The following is a 12,793-nucleotide window of genomic DNA, read 5'->3' as shown; positions in this document are numbered from 1 at the left end:
ATGTGACACTAGTTATAGATTCCGATGGTTCACTTCAGGTTTACTGTATCCCTCTGACCTTCTTATTGACGATGAAACACAGAAATTGCATCGTAATTAAATACAAAAGGCACAATGCCGACTTAAGTACAAGAAAACTGACTCTTCTTACTGTCTATGTTTTGAACCATTCCTGTTTCACTAGTTCTAGATTCCGCAGTTTCACCTCAGGTTTACTGTATCCCTCTGACCTTCTTATTGACGATGAAACACAGAAATTGCATCGGAATTAGATACAAAAAGTACAATGTCGACTTAAGTACAAGAGGACTGACTCTTCTTGCTGTCTATGTTTTGAAACATTCCTGTGACACTAGTTATATATTCCGATACTTCACTGCAGGTTTACTGTATCCCATGGACCTTCTTATTGACGACGAAACACAGAAATTGCTTCGGAATTAAATAGAAAAGGCACAATGCCGACTTAAGTTCAAGAAGACTGACCTTTCCTATTGTCTATGCTTTGAACCATTCCTGTGACACTAGTTATCGATTCCGATGTTTTACTTCAGGTTTACTGTGTCACTCTGACCTTCCTATAGACGACGAAACACAGAAATTGCATCGGTATTAAATAGAAACGGCACGATGCCGGCTTAAGTACAAGAAGACTGACTCTTCTAAATGACTATGTTTTGAACATTTCCTGTGAGACAAGTTTTAGATTCCGATGCTTCAATATATGTTTACTGTATCCCTTGGACCTTCGTATTGACGATGAAACACAGAAATTGCATCGGAATTAAATACAAAAGGCACAATGCCGACTTAAGTACAAGAAGACTGACTCATCTTACTGTCTATCTTTTGAACCATTCCTGTGACACTAGTTATAGATTCCGATGCTTCACTTCAGGTTTGCTGTATCATTCCGACATTCTTATTGACAATGAAACACAGAAATTGCATCAGAATTAAATAGAAAAGGCACAATGCAGACTTAAGTACCAGAAAACTGACTCTTCTTACTGTCTATGTTTTGAAGCATTCCCGTGGCACTAGTTATAGATTCCGATGCTTCACTTCAGGTTTACTGTGTCCCTCTGACCTTCTTATTGACGATGAAACACACAAATTGCATCGGAATTAAATACAAAAGCGCAATGCCGACTTAAGTACAAGAGAACTGACTCTTTCTACTGTCTATGTTTTGAACCATTCCTGTGACACTAGTTATAGATTCCGATGCTTCAATTCGGGTTTTCTGTATCCCACTGACCTTCTTATCGACGATGAAACACAGAAATTGCATCATAATTTAATACAAAAGGCACAATGCCGACTCAAGTACAAGAAGACTGGCTCTTCTTACTGTCTATGCTTTGAACCATTCCTGTGACACTAGTTATTGATTCCGATGCTTCACTTCAGGTTTACTGTATCCCTCTGACATTCTTATTGACGATGAAACACAGAAATTGCATCGGAATTAAATACATAGGCACAATGCCGACTCAAGTAGAAGAAGGCTGGCTCTTCTTACTGTCTATGTTTTGAACCACTCCTGTGACACTAGTTATAGATTCCGCTGCTTCACATCAGGTTTACTGTTTCCCTCTGACCTTCTTATTGACGATGAAACACAGAAATTGCATCGGAATTAAATAGAAATGGCACAATGCCGACTTAAGTACAAGAAAACTGACTCCTCTTAGTGTCTATGTTTTGACCCATTCACGTGACACTGGTTATAGATTCCGATGCTTCACTTCAGGTTTACTGTATCCCTCTGACCTACTTATTGACGATGAAACACAGAAATTGCATCGGAATTATATACAAAAGCACAATGCCGACTTAAGTACAAGAAAACTGACTCTCCTTACTGTCTATGTTTTGAACCATTCCTGTGACACTAGTTATAGATTCTGATGCTTCACTTCAGGTTTACTGTATCCCTCTGACCTTCTTATTGACGATGAAACACAGATATTGCATCGGAATTAAATACAAAAGGCACAATGCCGACTTAAGTACAAGAAGACTGACTCATCTTACTGTCTATGTTTTGAACCATTCCTGTGACATTAGTTATAGATTCCGATGCTTCACTTCACGTTTACTGTATCCCTCTGACCTTCTTATTGACGATGAAGCACAGAAATTGCATCGGAATTAAATACAAAAGGCACAATGTTGACTTATGTACAAGAAGACTGACTCGTATTACTCTCTATGTTTGAACCATTCCTGTGACGCTAGTTATAGATTCCGATGCTGCACTTCAGGTTTACTGTATCCCTTAAACCTTCTTATTGACGATGAAATACAGATATTGTATCGAAATTAAATACAAAAGGCACAATGCCGACTTACTTACAAGAATACTGACTCATCTTACTGTTTATGTTTGATCCATTCCTGTGACACTAGTTATAGATTCCGATGCTTCACTGCAGGTTTACTGTATCTCTTGGACTTTCTTATTGACGACGAAACACAGAAATTGCATCGGAATTGAATCGAAAAGGCAGAATGCCGACTTAAGTACAAGAAGACTGACTCTTCCTACTGTCTATGTTTTGAACCATTCCTGTCTCACTAGTTACAAATTCCGCTGTCTCACTTCAGTTTTACTGTATCCCTGTGACCTTCTTATTGACGATGAAACACAGAAATTGCATCGGAATTACATACAAAAAGCACAATGTCGACTTAAATACAAGAGGATTGACTCTTCTTGCTGTCTATGATTTGAAACATTCCTGTGACACTAGTTATAGATTCCGATACTTCACTTCAGGTTTACTGTATCCCTCGGACCATCTTATTGACGACGAAACACAGATTTTGCATCGGAATTAAATTGAAAGGGCACAATGGCGACTTAAGTTCAAGAAGGCTGACAATTCCTATTGTCTATGTTTTGAACCATTCCTGTGACACTAGTTATAGATTCCGATGTTTCACTTCAGGTTTACTGTATCCCTCTGACCTTCTTATTGACGATGAAACACAGATATAGCATCGGAATTAAATAGAAAAGGTACAATGCCGACTTAAGTACAAGAAGATTGACTCTACTTACTCTCTATGTTTTGATCCATTCCTGTGAATCTAGTTATAGATTCCGATGCTTCACTTCAGGTTTACTGTAACCCTCTGACCTTCCTATTGAAGATGAAACACAGAAATTGCATCGGAATTAAATAGAAAAGGCACAATGCCGACTCAAGTACAAGAAGACTGACTCTTCGTACTGTCTATGTATTGAACCATTCCTGTGACACTAGTTATGGATTCCGATGCCTCACTTCAAGTTTACTTTATCCCTCTGACCTTCTTATTGACGATGAAACACATAAATTGCATCGGAATTAAATACAAAAGGCACAATGGTGACTCAAATACAAGATGACTGGCTCTTGTTACTCTCTATGTTTTGAACCTTTCCTGTGAGACCGGTTTTAGATTCCGATGCTTCACTTCAGGTTTACTGTATTACTTGTACCTTCCTATTGACGACGAAACACAGAAATTGCATCGGAATTAAATAGAAAAGGCACAATGCCGACATAAGTACAAGAAGGCTGACTCTACCTACTGTCTATGTTTTGAACCATTAATGTGACACTAGTTATTGATTCCGATGCTTCACTTCAGGTTTACTGTATCCCTCTGACCTTCTTATTGACGATGAAACACAGAATTTGCTTCGGAATTAAATACAAAAGGCACAATGCCGACTTAAGTACAAGAAGACTGACTCTTCTTACTGACTATGTTTTGAACCATTCCTGTGACACTAGTTATAGATTCCGATGCTTCACTTCAGGTTTACTGTGTCCCTCTAACCTTCTTATTGACGATGAAACACAGTAATTGCATCGGAATTAAATACAAAAGGCACAATGCCGACTTAAGCACAAGAAGACTGACTCTTATTACTCTCTTTGTTTTGATCCATTCCAGTGACACTAGTTATAGATTCCGATGCTTCACTTTAGGTTTACTGTATCCATTGGACCTTCTTATTGACGATGAAACACAGAAATTGCTCGGAATTAAATACAAAAGGCACAATGCCTAAATAAGTACAAGAAGAGTAACTCTTCTTACTGTGTAGTTTTTAAACATTCCTGTGACACTAGTTATAGATTCTGATGCCTCACTTCAGGTTTACTGTATCCCTCTGACCTTCTTATTGACGATGAGACACAGAAATTGCATCGGAATTAAGTAGAAATGGCACAATGCTGACTTAAGTACAAGAAGACTGACTCTTCTTACTGTCTATGATTTGAACCATTCCTCTGACACTAGTTATAGATTCCGATGCCTCACTTCAGTTGTACTGTATCCCTTGGACCTTCTTATTGACGATGAAACACAGAAATTGCATCGGAATTAAATACAGAAGGCACAATGCCGACTTAAGTACAAGTAGACTGACTCTTCCTACTGTCTATGTTTTGAACCATTCCTGTGACACTAGTTATGGATTCCGATGATTCACTTCAGGTTTACTGTATCCCTCAGACCTTCTTATTGACGATGAAACACATAAATTGCATCGGAATTAAATACAAAATGCACAATGGTGACTCAAATACAAGATGACTGGCTCTTGTTACTCTCTATGTTTTGAAGCTTTCCTGTGAGACCGGTTTTAGATTCCGATGCTTCACTTCAGGTTTACTGTATCCCTCTGACATTCTTATTGACGATGAAACACAGAAATTGCATCGGAATTAAATACATAGGCACAATGCCGACTCAAGTAGAAGAAGGCTGGCTCTTCTTACTGTCTATGTTTTGAACCACTCCTGTGACACGAGTTATAGATTCCGATGCTTCATTTCAGGTTGACTGTATCCCTTGGACCTTCTTATTAACGATGAATCACAGAAATTGCATCGGAATTAAATAGAAAAGGCACAATGCCGACTTATGTACAAGAAGACTGCCTCATCTTACTGTCTATGTTTTGAACCATTCCTGTGATACTAGTTATAGATTCCGATGCTTCACTTCACGTTTACTGTATCCCTCTAACCTTCTTATTGACGATGAAACACAAATATTGCATCGGAAATAAATACAAAAGGCACAATGGTGACTCAATTACAAGATGACTGGCTCTTGTTACTCTCTATGTTTTGAACCTTTCCTGTGAGACCGGTTTTAGATTCCGATGCTTCATTTCAGGTTTACTGTATTACTAGTACCTTCCTATTGACGACGAAACACAGAAATTGCATCGGAATTAAATAGAAAAGGCACAATGCCGACATAAGTACAAGAAGACTGACTCTACCTACTGTCTACGTTTTGAACCATTAATGTGACACTAGTTATAGATGCCGATGGTTCACTTCAGGTTTACTGTATCCCTCTGACCTTCTTATTGACGATGAAACACAGAAATTGCATCGTAATTAAATACAAAAGGCACAATGCCGACTTAAGTACAAGAAAACTGACTCTTCTTACTGTCTATGTTTTGAACCATTCCTGTTTCACTAGTTCTAGATTCCGCAGTTTCACCTCAGGTTTACTGTATCCCTCTGACCTTCTTATTGACGATGAAACACAGAAATTGCATCGGAATTAGATACAAAAAGTACAATGTCGACTTAAGTACAAGAGGACTGACTCTTCTTGCTGTCTATGTTTTGAAACATTCCTGTGACACTAGTTATATATTCCGATACTTCACTGCAGGTTTACTGTATCCCATGGACCTTCTTATTGACGACGAAACACAGAAATTGCTTCGGAATTAAATAGAAAAGGCACAATGCCGACTTAAGTTCAAGAAGACTGACCTTTCCTATTGTCTATGCTTTGAACCATTCCTGTGACACTAGTTATCGATTCCGATGTTTTACTTCAGGTTTACTGTGTCACTCTGACCTTCCTATAGACGACGAAACACAGAAATTGCATCGGAATTAAATAGAAACGGCACGATGCCGGCTTAAGTACAAGAAGACTGACTCTTCTAAATGACTATGTTTTGAACATTTCCTGTGAGACAAGTTTTAGATTCCGATGCTTCAATATATGTTTACTGTATCCCTTGGACCTTCGTATTGACGATGAAACACAGAAATTGCATCGGAATTAAATACAAAAGGCACAATGCCGACTTAAGTACAAGAAGACTGACTCATCTTACTGTCTATCTTTTGAACCATTCCTGTGACACTAGTTATAGATTCCGATGCTTCACTTCAGGTTTGCTGTATCATTCCGACATTCTTATTGACAATGAAACACAGAAATTGCATCAGAATTAAATAGAAAAGGCACAATGCAGACTTAAGTACCAGAAAACTGACTCTTCTTACTGTCTATGTTTTGAAGCATTCCCGTGGCACTAGTTATAGATTCCGATGCTTCACTTCAGGTTTACTGTGTCCCTCTGACCTTCTTATTGACGATGAAACACAGAAATTGCATCGGAATTAAATACAAAAGCGCAATGCCGACTTAAGTACAAGAGAACTGACTCTTTCTACTGTCTATGTTTTGAACCATTCCTGTGACACTAGTTATAGATTCCGATGCTTCAATTCGGGTTTTCTGTATCCCACTGACCTTCTTATCGACGATGAAACACAGAAATTGCATCATAATTTAATACAAAAGGCACAATGCCGACTCAAGTACAAGAAGACTGGCTCTTCTTACTGTCTATGCTTTGAACCATTCCTGTGACACTAGTTATTGATTCCGATGCTTCACTTCAGGTTTACTGTATCCCTCTGACATTCTTATTGACGATGAAACACAGAAATTGCATCGGAATTAAATACATAGGCACAATGCCGACTCAAGTAGAAGAAGGCTGGCTCTTCTTACTGTCTATGTTTTGAACCACTCCTGTGACACTAGTTATAGATTCCGCTGCTTCACATCAGGTTTACTGTTTCCCTCTGACCTTCTTATTGACGATGAAACACAGAAATTGCATCGGAATTAAATAGAAATGGCACAATGCCGACTTAAGTACAAGAAAACTGACTCCTCTTAGTGTCTATGTTTTGACCCATTCACGTGACACTGGTTATAGATTCCGATGCTTCACTTCAGGTTTACTGTATCCCTCTGACCTACTTATTGACGATGAAACACAGAAATTGCATCGGAATTATATACAAAAGCACAATGCCGACTTAAGTACAAGAAAACTGACTCTCCTTACTGTCTATGTTTTGAACCATTCCTGTGACACTAGTTATAGATTCTGATGCTTCACTTCAGGTTTACTGTATCCCTCTGACCTTCTTATTGACGATGAAACACAGATATTGCATCGGAATTAAATACAAAAGGCACAATGCCGACTTAAGTACAAGAAGACTGACTCATCTTACTGTCTATGTTTTGAACCATTCCTGTGACATTAGTTATAGATTCCGATGCTTCACTTCACGTTTACTGTATCCCTCTGACCTTCTTATTGACGATGAAGCACAGAAATTGCATCGGAATTAAATACAAAAGGCACAATGTTGACTTATGTACAAGAAGACTGACTCGTATTACTCTCTATGTTTGAACCATTCCTGTGACGCTAGTTATAGATTCCGATGCTTCACTTCAGGTTTACTGTATCCCTTAAACCTTCTTATTGACGATGAAATACAGATATTGTATCGAAATTAAATACAAAAGGCACAATGCCGACTTACTTACAAGAATACTGACTCATCTTACTGTTTATGTTTGATCCATTCCTGTGACACTAGTTATAGATTCCGATGCTTCACTGCAGGTTTACTGTATCTCTTGGACTTTCTTATTGACGACGAAACACAGAAATTGCATCGGAATTGAATCGAAAAGGCAGAATGCCGACTTAAGTACAAGAAGACTGACTCTTCCTACTGTCTATGTTTTGAACCATTCCTGTCTCACTAGTTACAAATTCCGCTGTCTCACTTCAGTTTTACTGTATCCCTGTGACCTTCTTATTGACGATGAAACACAGAAATTGCATCGGAATTACATACAAAAAGCACAATGTCGACTTAAATACAAGAGGATTGACTCTTCTTGCTGTCTATGATTTGAAACATTCCTGTGACACTAGTTATAGATTCCGATACTTCACTTCAGGTTTACTGTATCCCTCGGACCATCTTATTGACGACGAAACACAGATTTTGCATCGGAATTAAATTGAAAGGGCACAATGGCGACTTAAGTTCAAGAAGGCTGACAATTCCTATTGTCTATGTTTTGAACCATTCCTGTGACACTAGTTATAGATTCCGATGTTTCACTTCAGGTTTACTGTATCCCTCTGACCTTCTTATTGATGATGAAACACAGATATAGCATCGGAATTAAATAGAAAAGGTACAATGCCGACTTAAGTACAAGAAGATTGACTCTACTTACTCTCTATGTTTTGATCCATTCCTGTGAATCTAGTTATAGATTCCGATGCTTCACTTCAGGTTTACTGTAACCCTCTGACCTTCCTATTGAAGATGAAACACAGAAATTGCATCGGAATTAAATAGAAAAGGCACAATGCCGACTCAAGTACAAGAAGACTGACTCTTCGTACTGTCTATGTATTGAACCATTCCTGTGACACTAGTTATGGATTCCGATGCCTCACTTCAAGTTTACTTTATCCCTCTGACCTTCTTATTGACGATGAAACACATAAATTGCATCGGAATTAAATACAAAAGGCACAATGGTGACTCAAATACAAGATGACTGGCTCTTGTTACTCTCTATGTTTTGAACCTTTCCTGTGAGACCGGTTTTAGATTCCGACGCTTCACTTCAGGTTTACTGTATTACTTGTACCTTCCTATTGACGACGAAACACAGAAATTGCATCGGAATTAAATAGAAAAGGCACAATGCCGACATAAGTACAAGAAGGCTGACTCTACCTACTGTCTATGTTTTGAACCATTAATGTGACACTAGTTATTGATTCCGATGCTTCACTTCAGGTTTACTGTATCCCTCTGACCTTCTTATTGACGATGAAACACAGAATTTGCTTCGGAATTAAATACAAAAGGCACAATGCCGACTTAAGTACAAGAAGACTGACTCTTCTTACTGACTATGTTTTGAACCATTCCTGTGACACTAGTTATAGATTCCGATGCTTCACTTCAGGTTTACTGTGTCCCTCTAACCTTCTTATTGACGATGAAACACAGTAATTGCATCGGAATTAAATACAAAAGGCACAATGCCGACTTAAGCACAAGAAGACTGACTCTTATTACTCTCTTTGTTTTGATCCATTCCAGTGACACTAGTTATAGATTCCGATGCTTCACTTTAGGTTTACTGTATCCATTGGACCTTCTTATTGACGATGAAACACAGAAATTGCTCGGAATTAAATACAAAAGGCACAATGCCTAAATAAGTACAAGAAGAGTAACTCTTCTTACTGTGTAGTTTTTAAACATTCCTGTGACACTAGTTATAGATTCTGATGCCTCACTTCAGGTTTACTGTATCCCTCTGACCTTCTTATTGACGATGAGACACAGAAATTGCATCGGAATTAAGTAGAAATGGCACAATGCTGACTTAAGTACAAGAAGACTGACTCTTCTTACTGTCTATGATTTGAACCATTCCTCTGACACTAGTTATAGATTCCGATGCCTCACTTCAGTTGTACTGTATCCCTTGGACCTTCTTATTGACGATGAAACACAGAAATTGCATCGGAATTAAATACAGAAGGCACAATGCCGACTTAAGTACAAGTAGACTGACTCTTCCTACTGTCTATGTTTTGAACAATTCCTGTGACACTAGTTATGGATTCCGATGATTCACTTCAGGTTTACTGTATCCCTCAGACCTTCTTATTGACGATGAAACACATAAATTGCATCGGAATTAAATACAAAATGCACAATGGTGACTCAAATACAAGATGACTGGCTCTTGTTACTCTCTATGTTTTGAAGCTTTCCTGTGAGACCGGTTTTAGATTCCGATGCTTCACTTCAGGTTTACTGTATCCCTCTGACTTTCTTATTGACGATGAAACACAGAAATTGCATCGGAATTAAATACAAAAGCGCAATGCCGACTTTTGTACAAGGAGACTGACTCTTCTTACTGACTATGATTTGATCCATTCCTGTGACACTAATTATAGATTCCGATGCTTCACTTCTGGTTTACTGTATCCCTCTGACTTTCTTATTGACGATGAAACACAGAAATTGCATCGGAAATAAATACAAAAGCCACAATGCAGACTTAAGCACAAGTAGACTGACTCTTATTACTCTCTATGTTTTGAACCATTCCTGTGACACTAGTTATAGATTCCGATGCTTCACTTCAGGTTTACTGTGTCCCTCTAACCTTCTTATTGACGATGAAACACAGTAATTGCATCGGAATTAAATACAAAAGGCACAATGCCGACTTAAGCACAAGAAGACTGACTCTTATTACTCTCTATGCTTTGATCCATTCTGGTGACACTAGTTATAGATTCCGATGCTTCACTTCAGGTTTACTGCATCCCTCCGACCTTCTTATTGACGATGAAACACAGAAATTCCATCAGAATTAAATAGAAAAGGCACAATGCCGACTTAAGTACAAGAAAACTGACTCTTCTTACTGTCTATGTTTTGAAGCATTCCCGTCTCACTAGGTATAGATTCCGATGCTTCACTTCAGGTTTACTGTGTTCCTCTGACCTTCTTATTGACGATGAAACACAGAAATTGCATCGGAATTAAATACAAAAGCGCAATGCCGACTTAGGTACAAGAGAACTGACTCATCCTACTGTCTATGCTTTGAACCATTCCTGTGACACTAGTTATAGATTCCGATGCTTCACTTCGGGTTTACTGTATCCCACTGATCTTCTTATTGACGATGAAACACAGAAATTGCATCATAATTAAATACAAAAGGCACAATGCCGACTCAAGTACAAGAAGACTGGCTCTTCTTACTGTCTATGCTTTGAACAATTCCTGTGACACTAGTTATAGATTCCGATGCTTCACTTCAGTTTTACCGTATCCCTCGGACCTTCTTATTGACGATGAAACACAGAAATTGTATTGGAATTAAATACAAAAGGCACAATGCCGAATAAAGTAAAGAAAACTGACTCTTCTTACTGTCTATGTTTGAACCATTCCTGTGACACTAGTTATGGATTCCGATGCCTCACTTCCGGTTAACTGTATCCCTCTGTAATTCTTATTGACGATGAAACACAGAAATTGAATCGAAATTAAATAGAAAAGGCACAATGCCGACTTAAGTACAAGAAAACTAACTCCTCTTACTGCCTATGTTTTGACCCACTCCGGTGACACTAGTTATAGATTCCGATGCTTCACTTCAGGTTTACTGTATTCCTCTGACCTACTTATTGACGATGAAACACTGAAATTGCATCGGAATTAAATACAAAAGCCCAATGCTGACTTAAGTACAAGAAAACTGACTCTTCTTACGGTCTATGTTTTGAACCATTACTGTGACGCTAGTTATGGATTCCGATGCTTCACTTCAGGTTTACTGCATCCCTCTGACCTTCTTATTGACGATGAAACACAGAAATTGCATCGGATTTAAATACAAAATGCACAATGCCGACTCAAGTACAAGAAGACTGGCTCTTCTTACTGCCTATGTTTTGAAACTTTCCTGTGAGACCGGTTTTAGATTCCGATGCTTCACTTCAGGTATACTGTATCCCTCTGACTTTTTTATTCAAGATGAAACACAGAAATTGCATCGGAATTAAATACAAAAGGCACAATGCTGAATAAAGTACAAGAAAACTGACTCTTCTTACTATGTTTAGAACCATTCCTGTGACACTAGTTATAGATTCCGATGGCTCACTTCAGGTCTACTGTATGCCTCTGACCTTCTTATTGACGGTGAAACCCAGAATTTGCATCGGAATTAAATACAAAAGGCACAATGCCGACTTAAGTACAAGAACACTGACGCTTCTTACTGTCTATATTTTGAACCATTTCTGTGCCACTAGTTATAGATTCCGATGCTTCACTTCAGGTTTACTGTATCCCTCCGACCTTCTTATTGACGATGAAACACTGAAATTCCATCGGAATTAAATACAAAAGGCCCAATGCCGATTTAAGTACAAGAAAACTGACTCTTCTTACCGTCTATGTTTTGAACCATTCCTGTGACACTAGTTATAGATTCCGATGCTTCACTTCAGGTTTACTATATGCCTCTGACCTTCTTATTGATGATGAAACACAGAATTTGCATCGGAATTAATTACAAAAGGCACAATGCCGACTTAAGTGCAAGAAAACTGACGCTTCTTACTGTCTATGTTTTGAACCATTCCTGTGACACTAGTTATAGATTCCGATGCTTCACTTCAGGTTTACTGTATCCCTTGGACCTTCTTATTGACGATGAAACACAGAAATTGCATCGGAATTAAATACAAAAGGCACAATGCCGACTTAAGTACAAGAAAACTGACTCTTCTTACTGTCTATGTTTTGAACCATTCCTGTGACTCTAGTTATAGATTCCGATGCTTCACTTCAGGTTTATTGTATGCCTCTGCCCTTCTTATTGACGATGAAACACAGAATTTGCATCGGAATTAAATACAAAAGGCACAATGCCGACTTAAGTACACGAAAACTGACTCTTTTTACTGTCTATGTTTTGAACCATTCCTGTGACACTAGTTATAGATTCCGATGCTTCACTTTAGGTTTACTGTATACCTCTGACCTTCTTATTGACGATTAAACACAGAAATTGA

This window comes from Schistocerca piceifrons, chromosome 2 (assembly GCF_021461385.2).
Source record: "Schistocerca piceifrons isolate TAMUIC-IGC-003096 chromosome 2, iqSchPice1.1, whole genome shotgun sequence".
In the NCBI taxonomy this organism is placed as follows: domain Eukaryota; kingdom Metazoa; phylum Arthropoda; class Insecta; order Orthoptera; family Acrididae; genus Schistocerca; species Schistocerca piceifrons.
This window is presented reverse-complemented; position numbering follows the sequence as displayed.